The sequence below is a fragment of the Peromyscus maniculatus genome, chromosome 9 (genome assembly GCF_049852395.1).
Source record: "Peromyscus maniculatus bairdii isolate BWxNUB_F1_BW_parent chromosome 9, HU_Pman_BW_mat_3.1, whole genome shotgun sequence".
Taxonomy (NCBI): Eukaryota; Metazoa; Chordata; class Mammalia; order Rodentia; family Cricetidae; genus Peromyscus; species Peromyscus maniculatus.
In genome coordinates, this window is record NC_134860.1 from 59,810,834 (window position 1) to 59,828,772 (window position 17,939).

Sequence of the window (17,939 nt, forward strand, 5' to 3'; positions counted from 1 at the left end):
TTCAAAAGGAGAAACAGATTTTTTAAATAGATGACATCTACTAAACAAATTGAATCAATAATTAATGATCTTCCCATAAAGAAAGCACTAGGACAGGTTAGTTCTAACAAATCTTTTTTTTTCTTAAAAATTTTTTAAATTCACTTTACATACCAATTGCAGATCCCCTTCTCATCCCTCCTCCTGCTCCCCTCCCCTGACCCAATCCCCCCCCCATCCCCTCCTTACAGGCTAAGTTCTCCCATGGGGCGTGCAGACAGCTAAATCTGGTACATTTAGTCGAGGCAGGACCGAGCCCCTCCTCGCTGCATCAAGGGTGAGCAAGGTATCAGACCATGGGTAATTGGCTCTAAAAAGCCAGCTCCTGCACCAGGGATAGATCCTGATCCCACTGCCAGGGCCCCTCAAACAGACCCAGCTACACAACTGTCTCCCATATGCAGAGGGTCTAGTCTGGTCCCATGCAGATTCCACAGCTGTCGGTCTAAAGTTCATGAGTTCCTTTGAGCTTGGTTCAGTTGCCTCTGTTGATTTCCCCACTATGATCTTGAACCCCCTTGCTCATATAATCCCTCTTCCCTCTCTTTGACTGGACTCCTGGTGCTTGGCTGTGGATCTCTGCATCTGCTTCCACCAGTTACTGGATGAAGGCTCTATGATGACAGTTAGGGTATTCACCAATCTGATTACCAGGGTAGGCCAGTTCAGGAACCCTCTCCCCTATTTCTTGTAGACCAATCTGGGGTGATCCTTGTGGATCCCTGGGAATTTCCCTAGCACCAGGTTTCTCCCTTACCCAATAATATCTCCCTCTATCAAGATATCTCTTTCTGTGCTCTCCTACTTTGTCCCTCCCCTAGCTTGAACATCCTGTTCCTTCATGTTCTCATCCACTCCCTTCTCCTTATTCCCTACATCCCCAGTTTACTAATGGAGAGCGGTTCTGTTTCCCCTTCTCAAGGCAATCCATGCATCCTTCTTAGGGTCCTCCTTGTTTCCTATCTTCTCTGGAGCTGTGAGTGCCTGATTATCCACTATTATCTTCTACATGTTGACATAATATCCAGTTATGCCAGCACCAGCTCCTGTGCTTTATCATCTAGTATCCACTTATGAGTGAGTACATACCATGTTTGTCTTTCTGAGTCTGGGTTACCTCACTCAGGATATTTTCTAATTCCATCCATTTGCCTGCAAATTTTATGATGTCATTTTTTTAAACAGGTGAGTAATACTCTATTGTGTATATATGTACCACATTTTCTTTATACATTATTTGGTTGAGGGGCATCAAGGTTGTTTCCAGGTTCTGGCTATTACAAATAATGCTGCTATGAACATAGTTGAACAAGTGTCCTTGTGGTATGATTGAGTATCCCTTGGGTATATGCCCAAGAGTGGTATCATTCAGTCTTGAAGTAGATTGATTCCCAGTTTTCTGAGAAGTTGCCATACTGATTTTCAAAGTAGCTGTACAAGTTTGCACTCCCACCAACAGTGGAGGAGTGTTCCCCTTGTTCCATGTCCTCTCCAACATAAGCTGTCGCCAGTGTTTGTTGTCTTAGCCACTCTGATAGGTGTAAGATGGTATCTCAGAGTCATTTTGATTTGCATTTCCCTGATGACTGAGTATGTTGAGCAATTTCTTAAATGTCTTCCAGTCATTTGAGATTCTTCTGTTGAGAATCCTCTGTTTAGATCTGTAGCCCATTTTTAATTGGATTGCTTGGTATTTTGATGTCTAGTTTCTTGAGTTCTTTATATATTTTGGAGATCAGCCCTCTGTCAGATATGGGGTTGGTGAAAATCTTTTCCAATTCTGTAGGCTGTCATTTTGTCTTATTTACCGTGTCCTTTGCCTTACAGAAGCTTCTCAGTTTCAGTAGGTCCCGTTTATTAATTGTTGCTTTCAGTGTCTGTGCTACTGGTGTTATATTTAGGAAGTAGTCTCCTGTGCCAATGAGTTCAAGGCAACTTTCTACTTTCTCTTCTATCAGGTTCAGTGTAGCTGGATTTATGTTGAGGTCTTTGATCCACTTGGACTTGAGTTTTGTGCATGATGATAGACATGGATCTATTTGCAATCTTCTACATGTTGACATAATATCCAGTTATGCCAGCACCATTTGTTGAAGATGCTTTCTTTTTTCCATTATACAGTTTTGGCTTCTTTGTCAAAAATCAGGTGTTCATAGGTGTGTGAATTAATGTCAGAGTCTTCAATTGGATTCCATTGGTCCACATGTTGGCTTTTATGCTAATACCAAGATGGTTTTATTACTATAGCTTTATAGTAGAGCTTGAGATCAGGGATGGTGATGCCTCCAGAAGTTTCTTTATTGTAAAAGATTGTTTTAGCTATCCTAGGTTTTTTGTTTTTCCATATGAAGTTGACTATTGTTCTTTTGACTATTGACTATTGTTCAAGTCTGTGAAGAATTGTGTTGGGATTATGATGGGTATTCCATTGAATCTGTAGATTGCTTTTGGTAAGATTGCCATTTTTATTATGTTGGTTCTACCTATCCATGAGCATGGGAGATCTTTTCATTTTCTCATATCTTCTCTAATTTCTTTCTTCAAGGACTTAAAGTTCTTGTCATATAGGCCTTTCACTTGCTTGGTTAGAGCTACCTCAAGGCATTTTATATTATTTGTGGCTATTGTAAAGAGTGATGTTTCTCTGATTTCTTTCTTGGCCCATTTATCATTTGTATATAGGAAGGCTACTGATTCTTTTAAGTTAATCTTGTATCCTGACACATTACTGAAAGTATTTATCAGTTACAGGAGTTTCCTGGTAGAATTTTTGGGGTTATTTATGTATACTATCATATCATCTGCAAATAGTGAAAGTTTGACTTCATCCTTTACAGTTTGTATCCCCTTGATCTCCTTTTGTTATCTTATTGCTCTAGCTAGAACTTTGAGTACAATGTTGAATAGATATGGGGAGAGTGGACAGCCTTGTCTTGTTCCTGATTTTAGTGGAATCACTTTTAGTTTCTCTCCATTTAATTTGATATTGACTGTCAGCTTGCTGTAAATTGCCTTTATTATGTTAAGTATGTTCCTTATATTCCTGATCTCTCTACGACCTTTATCATGAAGGGGTATTGGATATTGTCAAAGCCCTTTTCAGCATATAATGAGATGATCATGTGGTTTTTCTTTCAGTTTGTTTATATGGTGGATTACAACTGACAGATTTTCATATGTTGAACCATCCCTGCATCTCTGGTATGAAGCCTACTTAATTATGGTGGATGATTTTTTTTTATGTGTTCTTAGATTCGGTTTGCCAGTATTTTATTGAGTATTTTTGCATCAATGTTCATGAGGGAGATTGGTCTATAATCCTCTTCTCTTTTTTGTTGCATCTTCATGTGATTTGGGTATCAAGGTAACTGTAGCCTCATAGCAAGAGTTCGACAATGTTCTCTTTGTTTCTATTGTGTGGAACAATTTGAGGGGTATTGGTATTAACTCTTCTTTGAAATTCTGGTAGAATTCTGTGCTGAAGCCATCTGGCCCTGCACTTTTTTTGGTTGGAAGACTTTTAATGACTGCTTTTATTGCCATAGGCGTTATAGGTCTATTAAATTGTTTATCTGGTCTTGATTTAATTTAGATATATGGTACCTATCTAGAAAATTGTCCGTTTCTTTTAGATTTTCCAATTTTGTGGAGTACAGGTTTTTGAAGTATGACCTGATGTTTCTCTGGGTTTCCTCATTGTCTGTTGTTATGTCTCCTTTTTTTTTTTTTTTGTTTCTGATTTTGTTAATTTGGATATTCTTTCTCTGCCTTTTGGTTAGTTTGGATAAAGGTTTGTCTATCATGTTGATTTTCTCAAAGAACCAACTTTTTCTTTCATTGATTCTTTGTACTGTTCTCTTTGTTTCTATTTTATTGATTTCAGTCTGGAGTTTGATTATTTCCTGTGGTCTACTCCTCCTGGGTGAGTTTGATTCTTTTTGTTCTAGAGCTTTCAGGTGTGCTGTTAAGTTGCTAGTGTGAGATTTCTCTAACTTCTTTATGTAGGCATTTAGAACTATGAACTTTCCTCTTAGTACTACTTTCTTAATGTCCCATAAGTTTGAGTATATTGTACATCCATTTTCATTGAATTCTAGGAAGTCTTTAATTTCTTCCTTTGTTTCTTCCTTGACCCAGTGGTGATTCAGTTGAGCATTATTCAGTTTCCATGAGTTTGTAGGCTTTCTATAATTTGTGTTGTTGAATTCTAACTTTAAGCAATGGTGGTCTGGTAAAATACAGGAGTTTATTCCAATTTTTGGTATCTGTTGAGATTTGTTTTGTGACTAAGTATGTGATGAGTTTTAGAGAAGGCTCCATGGGGTGCTGAAGAAGATATATCCTTTTGTGTTTGAGTGAAATGTTCTGTAGGTGTCTGTTAAGTTCATTTGAGTCCTAACATCTGCTAGTATCCTTGTTTCTCTGTTTAGTTTCTGTCTGGCAGACCTGTCCATTGGTGAGAATGGAGTGTTGAAGTCTCTCACTATTAGTGTGTTGGGTTTGATGTGCAATTTAAGCTTTAGTAATATTTCTTTTACATATGTGGGTGCCCTTGTATTTGGGGCATAAATGTTCAGAATTGAGACTTCATCTTGATGGATTTTTCCTGTGATGACTATGTAATGTCCTTCTCTATCTCTTTTGATTAATTTTAGTTTGAAGTCTATTTTGTTAGATATTAGGATAGCTACACCAACTTGCTTCTTTTTTTAAATTTTTAATCTTTTTTTAAAATTCTTTATTTTTTTATCCTGAAGAGGGTGCCAGATCTTGTTACAGATGGTTGTGAGCCACCATGTGGTTGCTGGGAATTGAACTCAGGACCTCTGGGAGAGCAGTCAGTGCTCTTAACCACTGAGCCATCTCTCCAGCCCTGCCAACTTGCTTCTTGAGTCCATTTGATTGGCAAGTCTTTTCCCAACCCTTTACTGTGAGGTAGTGTTTGTCTTTGAAGTTGAGGTGTGTTTCCTGTATGCAGCAGAAGGATGGATCCTGTTTTCATACCCATTCTGTTAACCTGTGTCTTTTTATAGGTGAATTGAGTCCATTGATATTGAGGAATATTAATGACCAGTGATTGTTAATTCCTGTTATTTTTTGGTGGTATTATGTGCGTGTTTCCCTTCTTTGAGATCTGTTGGTGTGGGATTATATATTGCCTGTGTTTGTGTGGGTGCATCTAACTTCCTTAGGTTGGATTTTTCCTTCTAGTTCTTTATGTAGGGCTGGATTTGTGGATAGGTATTATTTAAATCTGTTTTGTCATGGAGTGTCTTGTTTACTTTGTCTATGGTGATTAAGAGTTTTGCTGGGTATAGTAGTCTGGGCTGACATCCATGTTCTCTTAGTGTCTACATAACATCTGTCCAGGACCTTCTGGGTTTCAGATCCTTCTTTGAGAAGTTGGGTGTTATTCTGATGGGTCTGCCTTTATATGTTACTTGGCCTTTTTCCTTAGTATTATTTCATTATTCTGTATGTTTGTTGGTTTGATTATTATGTGGTGAGGGGACTTTTTCCCCTTTGTGTCCAGTCTATTTGGTGTCCTGTAAGCTTTTGTCTCTTCATTTCCTTCTTTAAGTTGGGCAAGTTTTCTTCTATGATTTTGTTGAATATATTTTCTGTGCCTTTGAGCTCGTATTTTTCTCTTCTTCTATCCCTATTTTTCTTAGACTTTGTCTTTTCATTGTCTCCCAGATTTCCTGGATGTTTTGTGTTATGACCTCTTGGCTTTCATGTTTTCTTTGACTGATGAATCTATTTCCTCTATTGTATCTTCAACACCAGAGATCCTCTGTAGATGTAACCAACCGTCTTATTAAATAAGAAACACAGAACCAATGTAAAAGAGAAAGCCAAGAGATCAGAGCTCAGAGCTAAAATCTCACCCTTCCTCCTGCGGTGGTCTTAGCTTCCCAATAGAAAACTATTTCCCTGTGTGTAAGTCGGTTCATAGTCATTCTGCCTTCGCATTGGTTGTAAACCCAAACATGTGACTGCCTCGTCACTGTCTGTATGTACAGCCCCCCCCCCCAGGACTTAAAGGCATGTGTCTCCAATGCTGGCTGTATCCCTGAACACACAGAGATCTATTGGATTAAAGGCATGTGCCACCACCGCCATACTCTGTCTATGGGTCTAATAGCTCTGACCCCCGGGCAACTTTATTTATTAACATACAATCAAAATCACATTTCAGTACAATTAGAATACTACCACATTTCCCCTTTTCTTTTTCTTTTTTTTTTTTTTTTTTTTTTTGGTTTTTCGAGACAGGGTTTCTCTGTGTAGCTTTGCGCCTTTCCTGGAGCTCACTTGGTAGCCCAGGCTGGCCTCGAACTCACAGAGATCCGCCTGGCTCTGCCTCCCGAGTGCTGGGATTAAAGGCGTGCGCCACCAACGCCCGGCTCCCTTTTCTATTTTAATAAAAAGAAAAAAAAAGGAAAAGGTTATAACTAACAAAAGAAAAACTATATACAAAAGTACAATAACTATATACAATATATACAAGTAATAAATACCTAAACAGGTATTTGACAAATCAGAGAAAATAATTCCATTATCTATCCTATTTTGGTAAATCCAAGATGTATCTAATGCACTTTCTATCCTAATTAATTTTCAACTATAACTAACTAATCTTCAACCATAACTAACTAATCTTCAACTCCCTCAGAGACCCAAGAAGGAAATAATATTAGCTAGCAAAAATAAAAACAGAAAGTGCATGCAAGCAACTTCCAAAAAATTTGTGAGTTGACAGAAACAGCCAGCTGCCTGGACAGTCACCTGAGGTTTCTCCACAGTGTTGGGGCATCATCTTCAGCCTATAGGCTTAGCATATCTGACAGACTCATTTGTGAAGTAAGATGTACACAAGGTCAACAGTTCAACCTCACATTGGGTGAGAGCAGTCCATGTACCAGAAACACCTGAATTCCACTAGTGTCATGTCATGATTCAGGATTTTAAATTCTGGAAATTGTTGATGGTTTTTGTTTTCAGCTGTCCATTCTTCTTGGCTGTGTATATATGGCTTCATCTCAGCATCCCCTTCTTCTCCACATCCCTCTATTAAATGCCAGTCTATTATTGAGAGGCATGAGCTTAGTTACTCTTCAAGAATAACTGTTTCAGCTGCTGTTCCATTGCACATCAGAAGCCATCGGCCCACTGCCTGTTCGGCTGCCTTTGAAGAAAAGGGCACTGTACCTTTTCCGGATTGCGAAGGCCACTTCAGGCATGGTGCCATATTGTCCTGGCCTCAGAAGATGCCTTTTGATAAAGCCATAACCACACTTGTTTTGACAAGAATCACTAGTCCTTTGTTTCGTGTTCTGTCTGTCCATTTTGTCCTGTTGATTCGGGGATACTTTGTTGTCCAGTGGCTAACTTTTGCCACAATGAAAGTTGACTCCATATGCAGTTTCTTCAATGCCCATATTTTCTCTGAAGTAGATTGGTACTGCCAGGAGCTGACATGTCTCAAAAAAGAAAAATTTTCTAAGTTATTAAAACATTTTGAATGCCATATTCTGTAGATCTCTGAAGGGTTTGAAGATGACCTGTCTAAAACATCTCTGCTCAATTTTTAAAGCATATCTAATATGACTACAAGTTCTATTGTAATGTCTAACTACTAACTTTCATTTCTTTATATCCTAATAGTTGGTAATAATAACATTCAAGGATCAGAAAATTACATTACATTGTTAAATGAATGGTATAAATACAATTAGAAATATACATATAGCATTTTCTAACAATATCAGTTTCAAATTTGTATACAATATAAAACAATCCAATCCAATGTAAAGTATTTAAAACTAGTAATTGTCTTTTTCTTTTCTTTCTTTCTTTCTTTCTTTCTTTCTTTCTTTCTTTCTTTCTTTCTTTCTTTCTTTCTTTCTTTCTTTCTTTTTAAACAAGAACCTTAAATCTAATCTCCTTTGCTTAGCCTTTTTCCTAACCCTTGACAACAATTTGTAACCAACCCCCCTAAACATTGAAAATTATCCCAGACCCAAAACCCATTAAAAAGACCAAAAAAACCACCCATTCCACACCACCTCTTTGGGAATGTGGGCGTTGTATTCTTAAAATTGCTTCCTGCTGGGTATGAGTGAAGTTTTCTTTATCTTGAAAGAAAAATTTTAGGTAAATTGTCAAATTCTAGGAAAGGTAACTATATCCTTCATTATCCAGTCTGTGTATAATGCCAAAGTTCAGGGTTTATCTCAAGTCCTTATTCAAGTAGTCTTTGAGACTGGATCATTTCAGCTAGTCATCTCAAAATTGCGCTGAGCACCTTGTAGTTCAAAGCTGATCTGTGGATGATGTTTGTCAGCTTAATGATATTATTATTGTCCATGTGGAATTGTTGTTGTTGTGGGGCCCCATCTTCTTCCTGGAGACTTCAGTTGATGTTAGGCCTGGCCGTGATTTCCTGCAGAAAACTGATAAGAGACTCGAACACAAAGACATATATATGCAGCTAATTGAAGCCTTTTTTCTAGAATTAGTTAGTACTCTATATGATCATTCATATCTTAACAAAGTTTAAAATGTATATATATCTATATATATTAATCTTGTAAATTTTGATATAAAATTCATACTTTAAGAAAAGTTTAAAGAATCAGAATAGAATCAAAGAGTTGAGATTAGTAATAGAATAGTCCCTTAATTAATTTGGCTTTTGTCCTGTCCCATAGCAGAAGATGGTTCTTTTATTCTGGCATGATACAGGGAGATTGCATTTTCCTTTTAACAACATGCTTGAGTTTAAAGAAGGAGAGAGCCATTCTCCACCTCCAAAGTCAGCTTTAAATTTTAATTGAACTGGGACTATTAGAAGACCAATAGTGTTAAATCTTTAGAGAAAAGTAGAAACAAACATTTAGGAAGACATAAAAATTTTTTAGATAATATATACCCATTCGCCGTTTCACTCTGTTTCTTGGGATAGATGATTTGTCCCTTTTCTTCAGTTGTCTTATTTGTCCAGTGTTCTTCAGATTCCTTAACCTTCATTCTCCTAAAAGACAAAAACAAAAGCCTTTCCCCAAGACTAATTTTGGGGATTTTCCTTTTGGCAAGTTATTATCTGATTAAATGAAAAGGCATGTGTTACTGGTACAAGTTAGGTTAAATTGGATGCTCATGCTTCTTGATGAACTATCAACTCCTCTAAATAAGAGGTTTCTCTTGTTCAAATCGAACCTTTATCAATTTTGATGGTGCCCACAGCTTATCTTCTCCTGTAGAAACAAAAGCAAAGCCTCGTCCCCAATGTAATACATATCCTGGTTTCCATTCTGAGGTCAGCACATCCTTAAAGTATATAGGCTGATTTAATTCTGTAGTTTTTTCTATTATCCAATGTCTCTCTGCAGCTGTTGTTCATTTCTCATTGGCATTCAGAAAATTCAAAGTTAGAAGAGCATTATGCAGTCTATTTCTGGGGTTTTTTGTTACCCCTTTCTGTTTATTTAGCATATCCTTTAGAGTTCTATTTGATCTTTCTATAACTGCTTGACCTGTAGGATTATGTGGTATGCCTGTAATATGCTTTATATTGTAATTAGCAAAAAACTGTTTCATTTTAACAGAGACATATGATGGAGCATTGTCAGTTTTGATTTGTGCAGGTATACCCATGATGGCCATCACTTCTAGCAAATGAGTGATTACAGAATCAGCTTTTTCAGAACTCAAAGCAGTTGCCCATTGAAATCCTGAGTAAGTATCAATGGTGTGGTGTACATATTTAAATTTTCCAAATTCTGCAAAGTGAAACATGTCCATCTGCCAGATTTCATTCCTCTGAGTACCCTTTGGGTTACATCCTGTTGGTAATGGCATTTGATTGTAGAAGGAACAAGTAGGACATTTCTTTACTATTTCTTTGGCTTGTTGCCAGGTTATGGAAAAATTCTATTTTTAAAGCCTTTACTATTGACATGATGCTTTTTTTATGAAATTCTGAGGCCTCCATCACATTTCCTATCAATAATTTATCAATCTCATCATTGCCTTGTGCTAGAGGGCCTGGCAGACCAGTATGGGATCGAATGTGAGTTATATATAAAGGATGATTCCTTTTCCTGATTGTATCTTGTAATTGAATAAATAGTGAAGTTAATTCTGAAGCATCAGGGATAAATTCTGCAGTCTCAATATGTAACACCACTCTTTCAGCATACTGAGAGTCAGTTACTATGTTGAGAGGTTCTGAAAAATCCATTAATACCAACAGAATAGCATACAATTCTGATTTTTGAAATGAATTATATGGACTTTGAACCACTTTACTTAAATTTTCTGATTTGTAATCCGCTTTTCCTTCTTTGTTGGCATCTGTATAAAATTGTACGAACTCCAGATATGGGTTTTTGCCATATAATTCGAGGCAAGATCCAATCAGCTCTCTTTATAAGATCAATTCTATCACTTTTGGGATATTTGCTGTTAATTTCTCCCAAAAAATTACTGCAAGCTCTTTGCCAAGGTTTACTTTCTGTCCATAATTTTTCAATGTCCTCCTTAGTTAATGGTACGACAATTTCTGCTGGGTCTATTCCTGTTAATTGACGAAGTCTCAATTTTCCTTTGTAAATCAAGTCAGAGATTTTTTCCACATAAGTTTTTAATTTTTTATTTGGTTTATTTGGTAAAAATATCCATTCCGACATAATATCTTCCCTCTGCATTAATATTCCAGTAGGAGAACGCCTAGAAGGTAAAATAAGCAAAATGCAATCCAGCTTTGGATCAATACGATCCACGTGCCCTTTATGTACTTTCTTTTCTACCAAGGCCAATTCTTTCTCAGCTTCAGGTGATAATTCTCTTGGACTATTTAAGTCCTTATCACCTTGTAAGGTTTTGAACAAATTAGTCAGTTCATCATTTTTTACCCCAACAATAGTTCGTAGATGAGAAATATCTCCAAATAATCTTTGAAAGTCATTAAGAGTCTGTAGTCTATGTCTCCTAATTTGCACCTTTTGGGGTCTAATTTTTTGTAGCTCTATTTTATATCCTAAATAATTAATAGAATCTCCTCTTTGTATCTTTTCAGGAGCAATTTGTAATCCCCAGCAAGGCCAAATTTTCTTTACTTCTTCAAACATTCTTTCTAATGTATCTGCATTTGAGTCAGCTAGTAAAATATCATCCATATAATGATAAATTATAGATTTAGGATCTTTTTTACGTATCACTTCCAATGGCTGTTGTACAAAATATTGGCACAGAGTTGGGCTATTCAACATTCCCTGTGGGAGGACCCTTCATTGAAATCTTTTAACCGGTTGAGAATTATTATAAGTAGGCACTGTAAAAGCAAATCTTTCTCTGTCTTTTTCTTGTAAGGGTATTGAAAAGAAACAGTCTTTTAAATCAATAATATGAGAGGCCATCCTTTTGGTAACAGAGTAGGCAAAGGCATCCCAGATTGTAGAGAGCCCATTGGCTGAATTACCTTGTTAATTGCTCTAAGGTCTGTTACCATTCTCCATTTACCAGATTTCTTTTTAATAACAAATACAGAATTCCAAGGGCTGGTTGATTCTTCAATATGCTGAACATTTAACTGTTCTTTTACCAGCTCTTCTAAAGCCTGGAGTTTCTCTGTTGTTAAAGGCCATTGGTGGACCCATACAGGCTTGTCTGTTAACCATTTTAAAGGTAGAGCTGTTGGTGTCTTTGGAAGATCATCAGTTGTTGTGCCCTGTTCTTGTATAATATGGATGGCTGGTGACCACTCAAAATAATGCCTTCTAATATTTCTCTCAGAAACATGTGCTAGTTTATGATTTGTTTCTGAGATTGGAGGGATTTTAAATCTGAGTATTCCATTGTTGCAACAAGTCTCGACCCCACAGGTTCATAGTTATGTTAGCCACATATGGTTTTAATTTTCCTCTCTGTCCTTCTGGACCTATACATTCAAGCCATCTTACACTCTGTTTCACCTGAGATAATGTCCCAATTCCTAACAGTTGAACATTTACCTCCTGAAGAGGCCAAGTTGGATGCCAAAATTCTGGTGCAATTATGGTAACGTCTGCACCTGTGTCTACCAGACCAGACAACAAAACACCATTTATTTTTATCATTAATTTTGGTCTTTGTTCATTAATAGAAGTTTGCCAAAAAATTTTCTTTATGTTTTCTCCTGAATTTTCTATTCTCTCTGTTTCATCATCCTGACCAGCATGATTTATTCCAATAGGCATTTGGTTATTTAATTGCCAGAGCAGGCATTTCCTCTATGGCTGCAGGAATGGTTTGAACTGGATTTGCAATGGGGGCCTGCGTGAGGCCCCTCTGGGAGTTTCCCGAAGACTGAGGCAAAGGATTACCCTGTCTGTCCTTTGTTGATCTACATTCCTGGTCCAGTGTTTTCCCTTACCACACCTTCTGCATACTCCAGAAGGAAGGGGCATTCTGTTGCCATTGTTCCTTGAAGAAACATTGTTTCTAGGAATGACCTGTTTACAATCCCTTTTAAAATGTCCTTGCTTTCCACATCCAAAACATCTAACATTCCTCAAACCTTTTGAAATTGCTTCTCCTACCCACATATCATCATGCTCATCAACCTCAACATTAACTGTGTCTCTAATCCAGTCTTCCAAAGGTGCAGATCTTGCCCTTAATGGCATGATTATTCTTTTGCATGCTGCATTCGCATTCTCAAAGGCCAAAGATTCAATTATTGCCTTACCAGCTTCTGAATCCGAGACCATTCTCTTTATTGCTGAAGCCAGTCTTTGTAAAAAATCTGTAAAAGATTCTTTTGGGCCTTGCATAACCTTTGTAAATGACTCAGATTTTTTTCCTGGTTCCTCAACTCTGTCCCATGCATTCAAGGCTGCCATTTGACATAAAATTTGGGTTTGGACATCATATAAACATTGTGTTTGTACTGAAGCATATTGGCCTTCTCCAATAAGCTGATCCTGGCAAACTTGTATTACTTTATCATTCCATTGTTTTTCTATGTTTTTAGCCTCATCCTTAAACCACGTTAGAAATTGAAGTCTCTGGTTGGGTTCCAGAACAGCTTGTGCAAGGTCTCACCAGTCCTGTGGTACAATCCTATTATATGTTGACCAAGAGTTTAACATTTGCTTTACATATGGGGAATGCATGCCATAAGATACTATTGTTCCTTAAACCTTTTAAAATCCAACATTTCAATTGGAGCCCAAATATTTTGTGTAGCCATTTGATCAGACATCTGCTGTACGGTTACAGGATAAATTAAGGGTGACTGTGTGAAAACAGGCTTTCTTTCTGTAACCTTATGATCCAAATTTGAAACAACTTCGCTGTTAATTTCTTCTGTCTGAATTTTTACAGGTTTAACAAGTTCTTCTAAAGCTGTTATCCTGGCACTTAAATTGACTATCTTTTTAAATATTAAAATGAGGATTAGCATAGTGATAAACTGCATAATTCCACCAATACTAATCTTCTCATATAGTTGTTCCATTGTCAGACTGCCTAAAATTTTGAACAAAAACCAATTTTCTTCCAATGTACACATAAAACCCATTTTTTTTAATGTGGAAAAAAATTCTCTTTTAGATAGTTTCCTTTAAAATATCTGATATGTTATGACTTATCAAATCTGCGTAGAACAGTAGAAATCCGAGGGGATTTTCAAAACAGCCACCTAGTGTCCCAGGTGTAAATCCAGAGAGAGAGAGAGAGAGAGAGAGAGAGAGAGAGAGAGAGAGGAAAGAGAGAACGCACAAGAAAGCGTAGCCGGCTAAAGCTTAAATGCAGCCACGTGTTCCCTCTTGAGCCGAGTCAAGGCTTGGCTCTGGCTTCCTTAAGCTCTGACCACATGCGTTGGCTTTACAGGCAGGGCCCTGTTCGGCAGGGCAGGCCTGAGTTGTTTGTAGCACTGGCTTTAAGCAAGCAGGCTTTAAGCAAGCAGCTCACAGTTAGTCCGGCCTGAGCTAAGCAGACCTAGGCCCAGGCTAGGAATCCAACCGCTCGGACTAGGGGGCCGCCCGGCCTGCTGCCCTTGCGGGAAAGTGGACCTGCAGCCAAGCCAAGTGGTTTTTAATGGATTCTTGTCACGTTGGGCGCCAGATGTAGATGTAACTAACCGTCTTATTAAATAAGAAACACAGAACCAATGTAAAAGAGAAAGCCAAGAGATCAGAGCTCAGAGCTAAAATCTCACCCTTCCTCCTGTGGTGGTCTTAGCTTCCCAAAAGAAAACTATTTCCCTGTGTGTAAGTCGGTTCATAGTCATTCTGCCTTCTCATTGGTTGTAAACCCAAACATGTGACTGCCTCGTCACTGTCTGTATGTACAGCCCCCCCAGGTCTTAAAGGCATATGTCTCCAATACTGGCTGTATCCCTGAACACACAGAGATCTATGGGATTAAAGGCATGTGCCACCACCGCCATGCTCTGTCTATGGCTCTAATAACTCTGACCCCTGGGCAACTTTATTTATTAACATACAATCAAAATCACATTTCAGTACAATTAGAATACCACCATAATTCTCTCTTCCATCTCTTGCATTCTATTGATTATGCTTGCATCTGTAGTTCCTGTAGGTTTACTCAGATTATCCATTTCCAGTATTCCCTTCATATGTATCTTCTTTATTGCCTCTATTTCAATTTTCAAGTTTTGAGCTGTTTCCTTTACATTTTGATTGCTTGTTCTTGACATTCTTTAAGGGATTTATTGATTCCTTCTGATTTTTTTTTTTTTTTTGATTTTTCAAGACAGCGTTTCTCTGTGTAGCTTTGTGCCTTTCCTGGAACTCACTTGGTAGCCCAGGCTGGCCTTGAACTCACAGAGATCCACCTGGCTGTGCCTCCCGAGTGCTGGGATTAAAGGCGTGTGCCATCACCTCCCGGCCTCCTTCTGATTTTTTGTTTGTCTTTTCCTTGATTTCTTTAAGGGAATTTTTTATTTCTTTCTTAAAGGCTTATATCATCTTCATAAAGTCATTTTAAAGGTCATTTTCTTTTGATTCTTCTATGCTGGGATGTTCAGGTCTTGCTGTAGTAGAGCCAATAGGTTCTGGTGGTGCCATATTGCTGTTTATGTTTTTGAATGTATTCTTTTTTTTTTTTTTTTTTTGGTTTTTTTCGAGACAGGGTTTCTCTGTGTAGCTTTGCGCCTTTCCTGGAACTCACTTGGTAGTGCAGGCTGGCCTCGAACTCACAGAGATCCGCCTGGCTCTGCCTCCCAAGTGCTGGGATTAAAAGCGTGCGCTACCACCGCCTGGCTTGTTGAATGTATACTTGCACTGGCATCACCCATTTCTTCCTCCAATCAGTGAAAATGATGTCTGTGTCTCAGGGAGCCACTCTTGGTCCAATGGGTACTCTTGGTCCAATTGGAGCTGGCAGATTCTGTGTCTCAGGGAGCAGCTGTGGTCTTGGGAGTTTGGGTGGGTTTAGGGGATGGAGTGGGACTTATGGATTACAGGGTCTAATGGGGGATGGCCAGGCCTGCCTACAGGAGACTTGCCTGTTGGCCTGCAACTAGGACTGCAATATTCTATCAAATCTTGGAGGAATAAGTGATACGAATATTCTATAATCATTTCTAGGAAAATAGAAGTTTAGGAGAAACTTCACAACTCATTTTACAGAAGCAGCCATACCTACTTCACCTTGCCAGTTCCTCAGCTGATTCTGTTTCCTCAGACTGGAAACTTCTATGTCCTCATCTGAATGGATCTCAGCTGAACTGCTCCTAAAAGCCTAAAAGCTTAAAAAGGTTCTAGTTCCTGGTCCTCATGCCTTAAATACCTTTCTGCTTTCTGCCATCACTTCCTTGGGATTAAAGGTGTGAGTCACTATGCCTGGCTGTTTCCAGTGTGACTTTGAACTCACAGAGATCCGCATGGATCTCTGCCTTCAGAATGCTAGGATTAAAGGTGTGTGTGCCACCATTTTCTGGCCTCTATGTCTATCTAGTGGCTTTTCTTTTCTCTGACCCCAGATAAGTTTATTAGGGTGCACAATATTTTGGGGAACACAGTATCACCACAGCAGTCCATTATCAAAGTAAGTCAGGGTAGGAACTCAAGGAAGGAACCTGGAGGCTGGAACTGAATCAAGAAGCCTTAGAGGAGTGCAGCTTACTGCCTTGTTCCTACGGCTTCTTCAGCCTGCTTTGTTATAAGAGCCAGTACCTCCTGCCCAGGGAAAACACCACCCTCCATGGTCCGGGCCCTCTCACATCAATCACTAATTAAGAAAATGGCCCACAGGCTTCCATACAAACCAGTCTCATAGAGCCATTTTTCAATCAACATTCCCTCTTCCTGGTTATGTTTAGGTTTGTGTCAAGTTGACAAAAATCAACCACAACACAATTCTGGTAGAATGTATAATTTAATAGCACGAGACCAAAAGGAAATTGTGAGGGCTCCTGAGATGGCTCAGTGGTGCCTTTACACATGCTGCTGAGCCAGATAACTTACATTTGATCCCTGTAATCCATGTGTTAGAAAGATAGGAAGTTGTCCTCTGACTGCAATGCCTGCCTATCTGTGGTATGAATGTACTTGTATAACAACACACGCACACTCACAGGAATAAACTATAAAGAATGGCCAATTGATATTCACTCCAGGCATGCAAGGTTAGTTCAACATATGGAAACCAGTCACAAAATTACACCCGTTTGATACAGAAATGGCATCTGACAGCGTCTTCACAGTGGTCATAGTAGAAAGTTGGCACATGAGGAATCTAGGGGAACGTCCTCAGCTTGATGAAGAGTGTTTATCAGAGTCCCGGGATAAACAGGCTTACCAATGAGGGCCAGGATGCCTTCCCCTTAAGATAGGGAGCAAAACAAGAATGTTAAGTTTGACTACTCCTCTTAATATTGTACCGGAAGTCCTACCTGGCATAGTAAGGCTAGATAAGGAAATGAAATGTGCACTGGTGGTAGAGAAAGAAAGAAATGGTCTCTACTCACAGGCAACACGATGGTCTGTGGAGAAATCCCAAAGCTCTAGCATACACACTGCCTGCAACTGGAAAGTGAGTCTAGCAGGCGGGCAGCACACAAAAGTCTGTTGCTTTTCTGAATGCCAGTAATGAACAGTTGGACTTTGAAAAAAACAAAACACCTAAATCGCTTACAATAGCATCCCCTGAATGAAATTCTTTTGTGTGAATCTAATAAATAGGATGTGTAATTCTGTATGCATATTGAAAATCACAAAACACTGATGGAAGAAATGTGAGTGATGAGATGGTCCCTGATCAAGACAGGGCTGTTAATGTACCTGCTCTCCCTAACTTGAGTTACAACGATCCAAATCCAGTTGAACCCTGTGGGAGACTGCATGTGTATTAACAGGCTAACTTCAAAGTTGACTGAAGACACAGAAGAAATAGGATGAAAATCATCCCCAAAGAAGAACAAAAAAGGTCAAAAGCTTTATACTACTCAATCACGAGGATTTCTGTGCATTTATAATGAAGATAAAGTCAAGGAGTACTTTTAACCCATAGAAAGAACAAAAATCCTATCATTTTCAACAACATGGCTGGATTTGTGTAGGACATCACATTAAATGAAATAAACTACACCCAGAAGGATGAATGCTACATGTTTTCACCTTTATGTGGAATCTAAAAAGCTGAGAATTGAACAGTAATTGCCAGAGACTAAGAAGGGGAGGGGTAAGGTAGATGGAGAGAGATTGGCCAATGGGTATAAAGTTGCAGTTGGAAATGGTGAATAAATTGGAGCTTTCTGCACACTGAGCGAATCTAATTAATAATAGTGTATTGTGCATTCAGAATACCTAGTGGGAGAGTTTTGAGAGCCAGTGTTAACGACAAACAAATGGAGTTGATAGCTATGCCAAGTGCCCTGGTTGGAT